The sequence below is a fragment of the Hylaeus volcanicus genome, chromosome 7, assembly GCF_026283585.1.
Source record: "Hylaeus volcanicus isolate JK05 chromosome 7, UHH_iyHylVolc1.0_haploid, whole genome shotgun sequence".
Classification (NCBI taxonomy): Eukaryota; Metazoa; Arthropoda; class Insecta; order Hymenoptera; family Colletidae; genus Hylaeus; species Hylaeus volcanicus.
The window spans coordinates 19,731-36,406 of NC_071982.1; the positions used below are offsets into that span (position 1 = coordinate 19,731).

General features: G+C 44.2%; 1 protein-coding gene across 6 annotated transcripts in view; it reads left to right on the plus strand.

Annotated features, from left to right (window-relative positions):
• The first annotated feature begins 6,597 nt into the window (after nt 1-6,597).
• Nucleotides 6,598-16,676, plus strand: part of LOC128880547 (RNA-binding protein Musashi homolog 2) — a 54,849-nt gene continuing 44,770 nt past the window's right edge. For 2 of the 6 annotated variants that reach the window (XM_054130778.1, XM_054130772.1), the window contains exons 1-2: nt 6,598-6,943; nt 10,797-12,346. The gene's annotated coding sequence lies outside the window, so the exon portion shown is untranslated. Of the gene's footprint in view, nt 7,062-8,723; nt 10,716-10,796; nt 12,347-16,676 lie in introns of those variants that run through there. The other 4 variants (XM_054130779.1, XM_054130771.1, XM_054130774.1 and 1 more) reach the window with 3 other exon arrangements.

The window sequence follows — 16,676 nt, forward strand, 5'->3', positions numbered from 1 at the left end:
AGAGAGAGAGAGAGAGAGAGAGAGAGAGAGAGAGAGAGAGAGAGAGAGACGGTGTCTTTTTTCTTGTTTGTGTATCGCGGTACGATGAAAGTGTGATGCTGCACCGCGCGGAGAAAAGAAACCAGACGGCGAATAAATATGAGTTTCGAGTTCTGTCCATCGGCCTCGATGAGATGCAACGTTTTCTGTTGACGAAAACGAGTCTGTCGCAATATTTCCAACGCTGTAAGCAATTCTTTTCCTCTGTCTAGCACTTTTACATTATAATTCCAAACTTTTGGAATGGTAAAATGTTTCCAAAGTAACTAACGTTTAATCGGAACGTGCGGGCAAATGGAATCTGTTTGCGGTACGAATCTTTCTTATTCTATCGATATTGTATCGTGTTTCGCTTCTCATCTCCAGATTATACGCGACGTTTGATTTTTGTCGATATTACTTTTGTTCGGGTTCGACGTTCGATGAAAGAAACAAAGAGAGTCTCTCTCGGTCGACGGAACGTTCCAACGGTTATTACTTATTTCGGACGTTGCAGAATTTCCTCGATAATGAAAAATTTAATCGCTCATCGTAATCAACCGCTCCTCGCTTGACTCCCTTTGTTCGAAAAATCGTTGAAAACCCTTCTCGTTGGAACTCGACGAAAGATGTGTCGAGATTGCTCCAAGTATCGTGGAACGCGTTATCCATTCGATCGAAAAGTGTTACTTTCTTCACTTTTTTCTTCAGTTCAGTCACAAACAACACCGTTCGGAATCATCCCTATATTATTGATTATAACACAAGGCAAAACCTTGGATGTTGTTTTGTTTTTGAGAGAGAGAGAGAGGTCGAAATCTCCGCTTCTAGATGCGACGCCGACGTACAAAACAATATTCAAGTCCAGTGGAACGTGTATATCGTAGAAACATAGGAGCAAAACGAGGCGCAACCACCATGGGTATATTAATCCGTAATGGTAAAACAATTAGTCAGCCTCCCCACGCACCGCTGACACTCGCACGCGCAACCTGCGCATGATTAATAATCATAGCTGACCGTCAGCGTCGTTATCGGTGCGAACGTTATCGTTATCGTTATCTTCCGTCCATTCGCTCGGTCTTTTGCGCGACAACTCGCGTCTCTTATCGAGTCTGTCGTAAATTAATCGGTCGACGAAAACGACGTCATCATTCCGAACGTGTAATGTTATATACTAGGTGTACATATATTTAAAAGTATCACTACACACCGTGTATCCTTTGGCGGTAGCTAGCAACACTTTAAAACAATCGTTTTGGTAATTTGGAACAATATTAATAGGAAGCTCGCCAGTAGTCGATCGAATCGTTCATTTTGAAAATTCCACAGCCACCGAAACAGCTGGGACCAACAGGTGACGCGACGCACCCTTAGTGCAACTTTACCGGAGAACGTGTTGACCAGCAGTGTGCAACACGGACGTGATATTCGGTGTGCAGCGACGACATGTGCCAGAGAGAAGGCAGAAAGGGATGAATTATTCGTTGTCTCGTGCACTCTGCACCCCCGGACACTGACAACACCGCGTTGTCCTGTCCGCCGCGCGACCCTCTGTCGTTGACACTGTCATCCATAACGTTCACGTGTCTTCCCTGATGCGACGCCAACGCCGACGCACAAGCACAAGCACAAGCACAAGTACAAGCACACGCGTCATACTACTTTTTCCATCGAGGAAACTCATCGATTCGGAGCTCTTGTTCTTCGTAAGAATACCCAGCTCTATTTGGAGGGTTGCAAAATCGTGCGCGGATCAATTTCTTTACGAGAGGTGGGAAAACAAGCGGACAGGGTAGGAGTAGGTTTCGAGTTAGGGTGGCCGATTCGAGGGACGCGTTTCGAAGAGCCGGGAATATCTGAGTTACGCGGTGCTAATTAATTGATCCGTAAATTAGCGGGCAACAATGCTCGACCATCGTGTAACCAGCGAATCACGGAATTGCTGGCACGCGTGCGAACGTAAGAATATACATGATGTATGCGGTATTTCAAGTACCATCGTTCCACCACTAACCGTCCCCGTTGAATTCCTCTCTCTGTTCCAAATGCTAACACTCGAAGGGACTATTCCTCTCCTCTTTTAAAGGGAACCAACTTTACTATTTGCTCGCGAATCGAACGTTTGCGACCAGCGACTATGCTGCGGAAAGCGCCTCTTGTTTGAAACGCAAGCAAATTCCAAAAATTTTATTATATTCTGACCTATTATCCGTTTCTATCCGTCGACGTAATCTGTGCCGTATATTCCTTCGTAAAAAATCTCTACACCAATCCTGACAGAGACACGGAATTCTAACGGAAAGTGGTTGTATTATACATGTGGTATAATTAGCAAGGTAAAGCACGGTCTTGGTGCGATTTACGAAACGATTGCGCGAAATCGAAGATTAATCGTTATCGAAAGTTTACCGTTGGTTAAAGTCGATGCGATCGACAATCGAGTAAACTAGAGAAACTAAATAAAGGAAAAGGCACGCTTCTGTGTAAATGAGTCGAGGAAACAGTGTAATTTTCCAGTCCGTTTGGAAAGTGCGCAGCGGGCCGTGCAAGAAAGAAAATAAATGTCGGAAAAGAACAGCAGACCGAGAAGAGAAAGATGCCGTAGACACGCGAGTCAACCGGAAGGGGAAAGCAAATGTTCGTGTGCTTTTCACGAGATATTCCGTCGCAGTTTTCGGTTTTCTGTAGCGCGTACAGTCTGTGCATACCTGTAACTGTACCTCTACCTGTACCTGTACCTGTACCTGTACCTGTACCTGTACCTGTACCTGTACCTGTACCTGTACCTGTACCTGTACCTGTACCAGTACCAGTACCAGTACCAGTACCAGTTGCCGGGTCGCAAAGGGTCGCAAATTGAGTACACCTGTTGCGACGCGTTCTAACCAGCCTACCTATTTTTAAGCTATTATACAATCCTAAATGTGCTTGGGAAAAGTTTATTTAGAAAAATAAGCATTGCCTCCTGTTAAACTACATACGTGGATGCTTCGGAACCTAGTTACGAATTTAATCAGGTAATTCAACTTGAACTCGGGACAAACATTTCCCATGCTTATCCATAAAATGCGTCGAGTCGATAACCACAACTTAACCTAACAGGGTGACTTGGCATTTATGTATGTAGGTAGTATACAATACATATGCATGTAATGTGTATGTATACTGACAAAAGCGAGGACGTTAAAAGGAATCGTCGCTTCCCTTCGCTTACAATCACCCCTTGGATTTTTCATTGGAGAAATTTATAAGCGAGTTTAGTCATCGGACCGATAGATAAACGTTTTAGTGCGTGCACAAACGGACAAGTCGAACGCGACCAAGAGGAACGTTTCGTTGCAATCCAATGCGCGGCGGCGTTATTGGGTGGAAGCACGATAAGCGAGGCGTCCTGGGTGCTCGACACTACACCACACCACCACACAAAATGTATCACCGATAAATACGCGATCATAGTTACCTTGAAAATTGTACCTTGATTAAAAGTAAAATGAAAGATTGCCATTGGTAGGAGCGGTTTTATAAACCGTTCGAGTGAAGGATATGCTATTGGTGGAATCGCGGAGCAAAACTTGCTTCGCTTGGTTGCACTTTCGAGCGCGGTCGTTGGTTGACCATTAGCGAGTTGTTGGCGTTTTTCCCCTTTTTGCCGCTTCTGCTCGACGTTTTTGCACAACCAGACACTGCCAGCCCGAAAGCTCATCGGGCTTCTTGCTCGTTTCTGTCGACATTTCGCGCAGACGGGATAACGATTTCTTCTTCTTACGAACGAAGGGCGATTTCGAGCCATCGGCATCGACGACGAACAAAGCGGAACCTTCGTCGGTCGAATCCAAATTGATTGATTGTTTTCTACTCGTAGCTTCGTAACGTATACGTACTCCCGATTACTCTTTTATTTTATTTTATTTTATTTTATTTTATTTTATTTTATTTTATTTTATTTTATTTTATTTTTGCTTGCGATTTGAAAGGACCGTTGATGATTCGTATTCGATCAAAATTTCAAGCTAGTCACATTAGATTCGTATCGAATCAAATCATGACAAATGACTTTCGGCTCAACTACGGAATGGAGAATTTTCGTTGCTCGCTGAAAACGCGCACGAGACTGTTAGCCGCTTTATCGATCAACTAATACACGTATCGCGCTACTGCGCGATAATGGTTTATTAATCCGATACTGATACCGACACCGCACCTCGATAAATAGCTCTGTTCGTTGTTATTCCGTACTATTCTAATAATACGGTCGCAAGACTGGATCGATTACTAACCAAAGTACTTTTGGTGTCTGTACCATTTCGATGCCAAAACTAAACCAATTCAACCAAGTTTTCGCGATATTAAAACGCAGTGCGTTCCACGTACCACTTTTCCGAAAATTTCTCAGCTCGACAACTTCTTCAAACTCGAAATATTACAAACTACATAGTATACGTATGTATGCACAACTACGAACACGGACAAACGGAGAAAGGTTTCCAACGTTTCGAGACTCCTACATTTCTCTTCTAATTGCAACTTTTATTTTATGCCTGATTCCCTAATAGAATGCAACGGGATATCATATCGATGAGTCATCATTGAATGTCAATAAGTAGAGAGCAGTTTGTGAGCGGACGTGAAATAATATTTGCGAATACGTTCGCATCCGTTCGTTTCCAATGCAAGGGCTGGAAGGTAGGACGAGAATTCGCAAACCATTCGTTTGCTCGGTTAATTAGATTTTCTGACCGAAACGCCAATTCGCGGCCGCGGCGTGGTCATTTAAGAAAACTTTTTTCGAACTGAGATAACCTGTAGAATTGATTACGTTGCAAAACGCCTACGTACCTATTTATTTATAAGATAGGCAACAAGAAAATGCTATTATTCCAACTCGTCCACGAAACGATGTTTTCAAGCGAGACGCATAGGTATTCGTTGTTCGAATCAGAGCCTGTCTACCCGACCGATCGTCGACCATCATTTTGCGAAACACGTAGGATTTCTCTGCATGCCTGATAGTTTCCCCCAGATGTTCTGGTATTATAGCGAATCGATACCAACGGAATGTTTCGGCCACAAACAAGTAACACAAATTGAAATGCAGTACCTCGCTGTTTCGTTACATTAAATACGTTAAACAACTTGTTACGCCACGTAAAGGAACCTCGAGATTAATAGAATTCCATCGCCGTGATTTAAAAAACGCAAGTCATGGTTCCGCCGAGCCGTTCCTTTATAAAAATATCTGAATTTCGCGAGCTTACTGGCTGTCGCGATTCAACAGCAACAAGACATGCGGTATGGTACGATTAACGCGACGGTGGATCCTTTCCATAAATACTTAGCGACGCGAGAATGGTTAGCGAGACGCCAATGCGGTCGCCTTCAATTTGTGGGCCAACGTTACCTTAAATTTTCCTGTACGCCGCCGCCGCCGCCGCCGCCGCCGCCGCCGCCGCCGCCACCGCTCGAGAGCTTAGAGTGCTGTTCCACATCGTGCTCACTTTTGGTTTATCGGGTGTGCCGGGTTGGCTGGGACGATTAATTCGTTGGTTCGTGTCGCGGTTTTGTCGCGATAAGCTTTCCACACTTTTTCGCGAAAACATTTTTCATCACAGTTTCAATCACGATAGAAATTAATATCGATTCCGATGCATCGTATCGTTACTATCGCGACTCTATTTCGTTCATTGTTACGGCGTTCGCTCGTTTCAAGTGCACGATCCCCCAGGAATAATCTAAATCCTGGTTAAGCCGCGTTACAACAATGTTGGTGTAAATGGCTCGCAACGTTGCCAGAGCGTAGTTTAATAATACACTGCGAACCGAAGCTAGTTAACGCGCGTATCGAACTACGTGCCTTGAAGCAAGGCTAACGAATACCACTGAGGCGTAAACAAAGAGAATGCTCGCGGTCGCAAAGTTTGTTCGATTATTCGTTCGAAACGTTTTACCATTTGTTTGTCGTCCAAGGTAAAGACGACGGTATTGACGATTACTTTGGAAATGAGAACAGTTAGCAGCTATAACAAATAGAAATACGTACCTACAAAATGTTTGCCTATCATTGACTATGCTTAACGAAAGGAACAAGAAAAAAAGATGACCGATGGTGATCGGCGGTAGGCACTCGACAAAATAAACCGTCGTGTGTGCCAGTGGTCTGCGCGGCTTGGTCCGGCTCTGTCCGACCCGGCTTGGCCCCGGTCCGGTCGCGGCTGTGACCGCGTCTGTCCGATCAGCATGACACGGTGCATCGTCTGCGTAAATAGACGTCGGCGTCGGCGTCGGCGTCGGCGTCGGCGTCGACGTCGAGGGCGGGTGGGTGGCCGGTGCCACCGGTTGCCACTTTGCAAGCAAAGCGTGCAGTGCACACTATCGCGGTGCACATGCGTACTCGAGTCCCGTTGCTTTATAGTATAGGTATCGAAGAGAACTAGAGAACACCCTTCCGCGCCCGGCGCGATGTCTACCATCCACCCCCACCGACCCGGTCCCGACCCGACTCGAACCTCGTCCCCACCCCGTCAGCCCTCTGCACAGACCTTCGGCTTCGGTACCGCTCATAACCAGCCGAGTGGGGGATAGAGCTCTCCTCCGCAGGCTACCCTCGAGGAGGATATCAAACTTAGTCGCAAAGCGTACGTTGTCGCGTGTGTTTGTTCGCGTGGCCGACACGCTAATCGGCGTTCGTCGCGAAACGTTCACCGTTCCGCTATCGCTATCGCTATCGCTTTTGCTTTTGCTTTTGCTTTTGATTTTGCTTTTGCTTTTGCGAACGTCACGTTTACGCAGAATCGGATTTCGATTGTTCGCGTACCTCGGCCGAGTCGACTAGCAGTCGATTTTCAGTGTAATTTGCTGAGAAACGTTGATGGAGAAGGGCTGATCTCGTGGCAGTGACTTGTTGAACACGGCTTACGACAATGAGGTGATTATTTGAAGCAGATCCAACGCAAACGCAAACAACCAATCGAATCCGTACGAGATTTTTCATTCGAGACCGTTTCATTTCGTACAGTGTAAATGCGCGAACAATGCCCCGAACGGTACGAACAAGTATATATTTTCATAGGGAACGTTATGAAAATTACGAATTAATCGTCTATCGAACAGTTTTGTATCCGCGATGTGGTTCTAACGCGTCAACTTTTTGATGCGCATCCCTTACGTTCCGTTGTGTGAAATTCAGTCGGCTTCAAGGACTAGATTCGACCAATCGTGTACGAAATTTCAATCGAGATGTACAGAATTTAATTTTAGAGTGCGGTTCACCGATAAATCTTGGATATTTCATCCAAAGATTAATGCGGTGCCACCAACTCTCATCTACCGAACCGACTTGCGTCTTACCGTGATAAATCTTTCAAACATTTCACCAACAGCAACCGATTTAATCCACGATCTGCAACATTTGTATCTAGAATTTATTAATACACGGAGATGCAAATGTAGTCGATGATATAATTTCAATAGCGGATACGGAACAAACAGTTTCGTCGTTGGTACGAAGGAAGGAAGGAAATTGAAGAGCATCGGTGCGGCGTTTCCTATACCAGAATCAATATTTCTGCTGGTAGACGGAGATAGGTCTTGCGAAATATTACAATACCGAATTATGAGTCTTTTCCGCCGATCGAAAATCTCTAATCGGTTAGCACGCGCATATATCCAACGAGCCAAATCGGAGAAAATTAATCTCTCGAGAGGGCAAGTCGCGAATCGCTAGTGAACGCGGATCGATGAACCCGACGAAACGAAACGAAACGAAACGAGACGAGACGAGACGAGACGAGACGAGACGAGACGAAACGCGACGCGAAGCGGCTCTGTTCAAGTACCTTGTGTTTTTTAGCGAGATGAACGGAGGATGTCTATTTTTTATGTGATCCGATACGAAGATTCATACATAATTCTGTTAAACGAATCGTGCGTGTTATTTATACGCAAATATAATTTTCAAAATTCTCTCAACCGACGCCATAGAAAAGGCTACGTTTAAAACACCGTTAAAAATGAAGTTTAATTGAACGGATCCTCTTGTTTGAAGATGCGCATCATTCGATGATGATCCCGTTGAATCGTTTGCGATTTTTATACCGGTCCGTTTATAGTAACGAACAATACCGGTAAAATGAGATAGGTCATTGAAATTCCTTCAGGCTGCGAGGAACGCGATTATCGTTACCAACGGGTCTGATCTCGTGCGTCAACCGTGCTACATAGGTTCTGACGTGCTGTTCCCCGCTAGTCTTCAATTTCTCGTTGTTTTCGCGAACCGTTTATCTGCTAGTCCTCCATTCTCCATTCTTCCTGCCTTTCGTTCTCGGGAAATGAAAGCACAACGGAGAAAAACTAGGGACAGGATTTCCGAACAATAGATGAATTTTATCTCCGTCTCGCGCCAAGGGTTGGCAGTTTGGTTGTCGGACCTTTTCAGCGACTCAGCGATTCGTCCAGCAAACTTTCAACTTGTAATTACCGTAAAGTGCGCACAAACATCGAACACGGTGTCGATTATGTGCCATTTTATTTCAGTTTTGGCTCGATGCAAACAATATGGCTAATTAATTAACTGTTATTTCAAGTATTGCATACGAATAAAGAGAAAAGTGGAGCTTTATTCGGCGGATCGAGAGCACTGTACCGAAAGTTGTTTTCCCGCGTGACGCGACGCGACGCGACACAACGGGCAAATTATTCCCAACACCTTTTGTAATAGACCACCATCGTTCCGTACCGTGTTGCTCACGCTGATCAAACGAGAGTAGAGTCGAGAAGAGGTAGTTATTTCAAACGTTATCGGTGGTTCGTTCACCGAACTAGCGAACAGACTGGACCAGATGTCGGCTAAATCCGTACCATTCGACGACTTTGGCCGCAGCAGCTCTTTTGCCTTCCTCCATCGTGGAGGCTCTCGTCTAAGTAAGATTGACGTTCGACGATCAAAGTGTCCCGAAAATCGCGGCCACGACAGCTTGGAAACTGTATTTGGAACGAGCTGCAAATCGCTGACCTTGATATACACGATACATATACATACGTACATGTACATTCGTAACAGGTTTGAATAGGATGTGAGTGCGTCTATCGTTGACAATGTTGTTCGATTCTTTTTACGCAAAACGAAACGTGAAAGTTGGTAAATGAAAAGGCACGATAAGCTGAAAGAAGAGCGTGGCATTCCAAAAATATCGACACCGCAAACCGTGTTAAGGATTATATAAACTGTCCGTGATGACAAGATGGTGGAATACGCCGAGCGACGTGCAACGCAAGCCAGTCGAAAGTCGAAGTTCCAAGTTTAGCCAGATGACGCGGGTTAGCAAGGAGACACGAGTCTGAGCTTGGTATGCCTGTTTCTATCTAATACTAAACATAGCGTGGCGGGCAATGATCATTTTAGGAAAATCATGGCCCATACGATTCACTGTTGATCCCCGACGACTCGACTCGACTCGATGAATAAACATAGTCGTTTAAAAAAGAATATAATTATACGATTGCTGCGAGAATCTTGGAGATCCAACTTCTGCTGGCACGTGCAAGAATACGCGGGACAATCTTCATTTAGTAAAATCCGAGAAAGGCTGTGAAATGTCGGAAGCTGCGAAGAGAAGGACTCGTTGAATCGAAAACTGGTTGATCCAAGTTTTCGTCTGTTTTATAAAAATAAAGGAACCGCAAGCTACGAGTTTGAGAAATTCCACGAGGTATAACGTTATCATTGTAACGGAGCAGTGTTGTTACGCGCGACGAATCTGTCAACGTTTATGGCAACGCGCTTGGTCATTAATCAACGCGAATCCTGGCAACAGAATCCCGCCAAGAACAACGCGACCATTAAGTTTCATGTTCCGCCACCTTTGTCCCGGAACAATAAAACGGTCGGATTGGCGCGGTAAGCTCGTTCGTGGTTGATTGAATGATTGCGAGGTGTTCGGCTGTTTAGGATGCCACCGGAAATAAATGGCAAAAGGTTTGAATAAATCTCGGACCGTAGAACGATGCGCGATGATGACAGTATTAGAGAGAGCCGTCTCTGATCGGTACCGTGAATAATTTCCTATCGAATTACTCTCGTAGAGCTTCTGGTTACGTTACGTTGTACGTTTATTCTCCGTTGAAGTAGCTAATGGGTAAAAAGTCAGTCGGTCGCAGCAACGATGAAAATCCTGGCTCTCGAAGACAAAAGGAAGGAAGCTGGTTTCGCGGGGGTGGCTGGCGGGGAAGGCTAAAGATATGGAGACCGGAACGAAAAACTGTGGAAGGAGTCGGTGACTGTTAGCAGCTGGGGAAAAAGAGAGAAAGAGCGAAATTCTTCGACTGCGTAGCTTTCTCATTATCGCGATTGTTCCGCAATGGGTACCGGTCGACAATAGGCGACACAGTTTTTTCGTCGTGCATAAAAGGACGTCGTACTACGTCTCTCCTACTCCTTTCTATGCATGCTGCTTTCTCTCTCTTTTTAGCTACATTTCAAGTTGCTACATTATCCATTGTGCCAGAACGCAGTTGAAACAGGTCTACAAAAGAGTCGATAGTAGGTCATCGACTGGTTTCTACACGCGCTTATTTACTTCCTCCTTGTTTCTCATTTCTCGCGCCTTCTTGTTTGCTCTCTCCGTCTCAAACACGATCAAAAACACGCACATTTTTAAAGCTCCGTTTCGCAAACTACGACGACTGTTCAAAATTGGATGGTGAACCAACTTTTTAGACTGTCTGTCTGCAACCTTTGTTTTACAACGAAAATCTTTTAACGCTCCCTTTGCCCATTTCAGATTAACTTTTATATCACGGACGAGAATTCGGTGGGATTCCAGCACGCGCACGGACACAGAAAAGAAACATAATTTCGTCTCGGGAATAAAAGTACCAAGCGCATTTGCAGTTGGACTTGAAAGCGGCACCGACCTTCTCATTCTCATTTCGTCGCGTTGGCTCAACTATGCGGAGGTCAACAAGGAAATGCCAAGCGTAATTGTAATTGCGAATTTCAAAGTTACGATGAAATCGAGAAATTGTTCGGCTAGATCTAGGCAAATTTTAAAAGCGACAAAACGAAAGAACCGCTTTCTTATTCTATAATGTGTATTTTCAAACGATGCTATTCGATTAGGGTATTCAAAGACGTAGGGTATCTGGAGCTGGCATTTCAAATCGTTTCGTGAACGTGAACGTGAACCTTGTGAAACGAAAAATAAAATTGCTCGAAAGGCGAGAAAATGTGTAGGATTTTGTTTCGAAAACAAAAGAAAGACAACAATACTATCAATTAAGGTGTACAACGGAACGAAAAGACGACCTGAATGCGGGCTGCAGATTAAAACCATGGAAGAAGAAAAGAAAAAAAGAGAATTGTACAAAGAAAGAAACACTGGTAGGATGCAAGGTGCACGCGAGGAAAATTATGTCGCGGAAATGTCGAGAATCTCGTGGTTGCTTTTCGTCGGTGAACCTAAAAACAGCCCTGTCGAGTATAGGTCGTGTCGGGAGACGCAACGACGCCAACGGAAGAGGAGACGAGATGAAAAAGATGAAATGGTCTTGTCACGCAATCACTGTCGAAACTTGTTCGATGAAAAACTTGTTTCGCTACGAAAATCCAAACTTTCGTTCCATTTCTTCTCCCCTGAATGATAGCGATACTTGTTTCGTACGACGAAACATTGAACGTCAAAATGTCGGTAACGAATCGTGTCGAGCGAAAGTGAACAAGATACGTATAGTGTAGATGAAAAAAATTGAAATTTGCATACGTAGAATATACTATGTATATAGATGTTACTCTGCTATTGTATTAGAATATACAGTACATCGGTATCCAGTAGTATAGCTCGATAATATGTCAGCCACGGTATAGCTTCCTTGGGAATATAACAACCAACGTCTTTCGAAAATGGGTTGATGCGTACCGTTAAAAATATTTTCAAACAACGCGACTAGTGATTCGGAAACTAGATGAAAATTTAACGCGACGATCGATTCTTCGATTATCCAACTTTTGGTCTCGATAAAATCTACATCACTTTACCTAGCAACGAACTCGGTCTATCTATCTATCTCCTTCTCGTACCTTTATGTCGCCACAAAACACCACGAACAGGTTTTTTTTAGAGATTCGCGTTGCCACTGTTTCCGATATTTCACCCTCGCCTCGTTCCGCGTCCTCGGTCACCTCCGCCGCGCAGCATCGCATCGCATCGCATCGGTTGCATCTCCTTGAAGGCAGCGACTGGCTCATAGCGGATGCAACACGATCCCTTTGTTGGCCGAAGAATGAAAAAGTCTGCTGTGTATCGCTCCGCTGAGCGGTCCGTGACTACACAAGGTACATTAAAAGATTTTCTTCGGGGATTTCTCGCGGGCAACGTGTGCGCGTTCTTCGACCTCGGCAAACAGAAAAGTGATTTCTGCGAAATTCTTGCGTGCTCATTCGCGACCTCGACGCGAGAAGCAAAGTAATTACATCTTAGTAACTTGCGATGCGATTCGATCCGATCCGATCCGATCCGATCCGTCTAGGACGATCCAAAGTGAAATACAAATATTAACGCGTACCCACTTTTATAGAATGTTGTTCGAATCGTTGCATCGATACAGTCATTTTCTTTACATTGTGTAGCTAACGATTTAATAAAAAGTACCAAGTACGAGGAAAATTATCGCATGCCGGCATCACAGAGACGCGGCATTAAATGTTTGGCCAGCTTTCAAATTACTGGATCTCGTTTGGCTATGATCTGACCAACCACGACCTTGTGACATTTTCTTTCGCGCGTTATTCTTCGTAAACAGACATTTTCGATCAATTATTCCGGGTGAAGAGACGTCACGTTGGCAACAGGGTTGCACGTTTCTTGTATCAAGGTTGGCTCGGTTTAGAGGAACAAGGGAGAAAATTTGTTTTTCTTTTTTCAAATGGACATTTTCCAAAATACTCTGTTATACATATGTATGTATATGTATAATAACAGTGTGTTACGATCTAGTCGAGAGATGATTAATATTATAGTATGTGCGAGGGTGAACCCGTTCTAGAAATTCGTTCAAGGTTCTGGCTTAATCGTCTTTTGTATAGCTCGGCAGGGGGAAAGGAGCGAGACAAGATTGTCTGTCTGGAGGAGGCCTAAGCGATCCGTGGTACGTCAACTATGACCAAAGAGAAACCAAGCCTATTCTGGTTCGCCCACGTGCTCGTTTCGTTCAGTTTTCCGCGACGATAACGATGTACTGTCACCGTTACGGACACCCAATTGCCAACGATTTTATTCAATTGTATTCGTTGGACGTACCACCTTAGGGAAATCTTTCTTATTCCTCATGGGCGACAAATTCATAATTCGTCAAGTGAAACCAGAGTACAAGAAAAATTTTCCATGTTTCTACACACCTTTCGAGTGTAAGACCTTGCGTAAGACTGCAAGTTTGCATCAAGCACATGAACGCATTGCGTTGCATAAAACGTGTCGAATAGCGGTTTCATCGTTTCGAACCTGTTACGGTAGCACAAGTGGTAAAAGGGATTTACGACTTACCAGTTGGATCGAATAGAGAAAGTGGACGTGATTGGACGTAAACTGGGTAACCCACCGTTTATAGTCACTGTCGATTTACCTATTTTAACGATCATAACAACGAGGACGCGACGCTATGCGACGCGACGTACTCGTATGTATCGTATCATAGTTTAGCTATAAATGTTAGTTTTGGTCGAATAAGGAAACTGTTTGAGTAACAAACACCGCGATAATATCATTTATCCGTTAGAAAATTGTTTCAAATCACTTGATCGAATCTGATAGTTCCAGTCACTTTTTCTTTGTCTTTGTCACTGTTTAGAGTCGACGGTACACGTTGTTCCTACGAGAAAATTGATTTTTCTCGAAAAGCCAAGTAAAATGTACCCCACTCGACGTTGTAACCCAGATTTCGAGAGAATCACAGGAACCGGAAGACGAGCACTCGCGAGATTTCCTCGTGCGGATAGGATCGCGAGATCCTTTTCGCTCTTTTCGGCCTCCTTTTCACCTTTTTCATGCCCATCGTTCTCGTTCGCGTTCACTGTTCACTCTTCGCTGTTTGCTGTTCGTCTTTCGCTCTTGACCGTTCACCGTTCACCGTTCACCGTTCACCGTTCACCGTTCACCGTTCACCGTTCAACGTTCGGTGTTTAACGTTCAATGTTCGCTCCAAGAATTCACGAAACAAATCATCTTTCCAGGATTCTTTTGCATCCTTTTTCCGTTGAAATTACAAAGTTACGTGACCATGTATAGCGAAACTCTCCGCTTCGATTACTAGAGAAATTCCGTTGTAGATTCTGGATGCTTTTTCCCAATTATTTACATACTCGCTCAAAACTGTAACTGTCTATCGGTCTGGTTAATTCGGTCAAGTGACGTCGCAGGTGACTCGTGTGTTTACTTTTCCCGTAACGATCATTGAATATTTGCCGATACCGGTAGTATAGCCAAGAAATTGATGGAAAATTGGGTGACAAAGAGGGTAAATGGACGCGAAAAGATCGATATAAATACAATCTACATTTCGGATATTTTATGGTACATAGACGTATATCAACGGCGTGTTTCAATCCCGACCTAGCAACTCTTTTCTTCTATGAACGCAATAACTGTAAGAGCTTAAGGGACAACCACCGAAGCTCTCCAGAGATTCCATTGCGTTCTCTTTGTTTTCTTCCGAAAAAAGAATGAGATAAACCCACCAGCCGATAAAATATGCCTTATATGACAATAGTCCGAGGCATGGCTATAAAAATTCATTCCGATGGCTGGTGAATATCTTGGAGCTCGTTTTCATCGACGAGGCGCTAAACGTAAGTAGTAACGAAGGATAAAATCGATGAAAAACCAAGATGAAAGCGTGAAACGGAATGGAAATCGACCGAGCGGACACAGTGCTTCGCAGACTTTATTAATTCTTAGCTTCCTAATTGGATCACCCTTGAATTAATTGACGCGATTAAACGGTCCAACTCGACGACATCGTCGATATTGGCGAACGAAAGTCGCTTCCCTTTTCCATTTAAATCCGCGGAAATTCATAAAATGTCGTATTTCGGTGTTGTTCGAATCTTTTTCAAAGGGTCAACGAAACGTTCTCGCTTCTGCTAGACGCGATTACGGTGGATAGGTCTTTAGATGAGCTCGCCTCCTATAAACTTTTTTTTTACTTTCAACCGACTAAAATGCGCGTCAGAAATGAATACTTTGAACTTTGAATTCAATCACATTTTCATATTGCCGACACCCAACTTTTGATTACAGTGTTAAACCCATCGCACGTGGAATCGAGTATTCGATAGGAGAGCAGTGCGTAAAATGTCAACTAGTAAATTTTAACGATGCACTTGTGCGTTTAACATGCTAAAGCGAGCTTACTAATATCCTGTTGCACCGTTAATTATTACTATCGTTAATAATTACAGAGTTCTATACGTGCGATTTATCGAATATCATTTTTGCATAAAATTCGGTTGTTCGAATCCAAACAACAAATTAAGAACAACAGTTTTTACGTTGAACGGTCACTACGATACTTTGTTTCGAAAGATTCGAATTTCTATGCTCCAGCTCTGGAGCGCGAGGTCTTGGTCGAAAAATTCCCTATAGCAGATGTGCGAACGCAACCGAACGCGTTGAACTTTGGCCAAGGGTCCGGAAGTTGGCTTGGAAGGTTACCAAAAGATACCTGGAGAGAGAGAGAGAGAGAGAGAGAGAGAGAGAGTCATCCTGGCGCCTGTGCAACCTCATTTGACGACGACGCGAAAATAAAAACAAAAGGTGAAGAACGACGCGGACGGTGGCGGTTAGCACGAATTTGCATGGCAAACGATCGCAGTTTGCAATTTTTCTCTCGAGTACTTTTCGCAAACTGCTCAATCTTCTGCCATCCTCTCTCTTTTATCCCGCATTATTCGAATCCATAGTTGGACAAAGAATCATCTTTCTGCAACAGAAAATAATGTGCTTCGATATGTCGTAGAGCGTTCACAACGACCTCGACCCCGACACCGATAAAACATTTACACTCCTGTTTGTCGCGACCACGCAAAGCTGTTTTCGTAATCCTAAACATCCTAAACGTCAAACTGGAACAAAGTGGCATATTCGTGATCGTTGCTCGACTGTCGCCGCCATGGGATATCGTCGTGTTGCGTCGCGTCGCGCGTCGCGTCGGACCGTTGCATGACGAGACTATCTCGACATGCTTCGAATAGAACAATCTACGAGGATGTTTGACTCGTAGGACGATAGTACCGTGGTATCTGACGATTGCTTTTTCGCAACGGCAATGACACAGACTACCCGGTCACGATATTTCATTTCAAGTAAGCAACATTTATACGAGCGAACAAACATTCTCTAACGACGATTAGGTTCGAAAAAGAAAATTATGTCGAGAAACTCGATGTATGTACAGACCGCCCTGGCAACCTGTCTCGTCGACGAATCTCTTTCGCGCACGCGGAATTCTATGTAAAATCGTAAGCAAGGAGCCGCGGATCGGAGGATTTGCAAGTTTGAACACTTTCATTTGGCTATTTTCACATCGCTGGATCTTCTATTTCGAACCAGACCGATCAGATGTTTCATTTGGGCAAATGCCAATTTCGCTACTCTCGGTATGTCTATAAT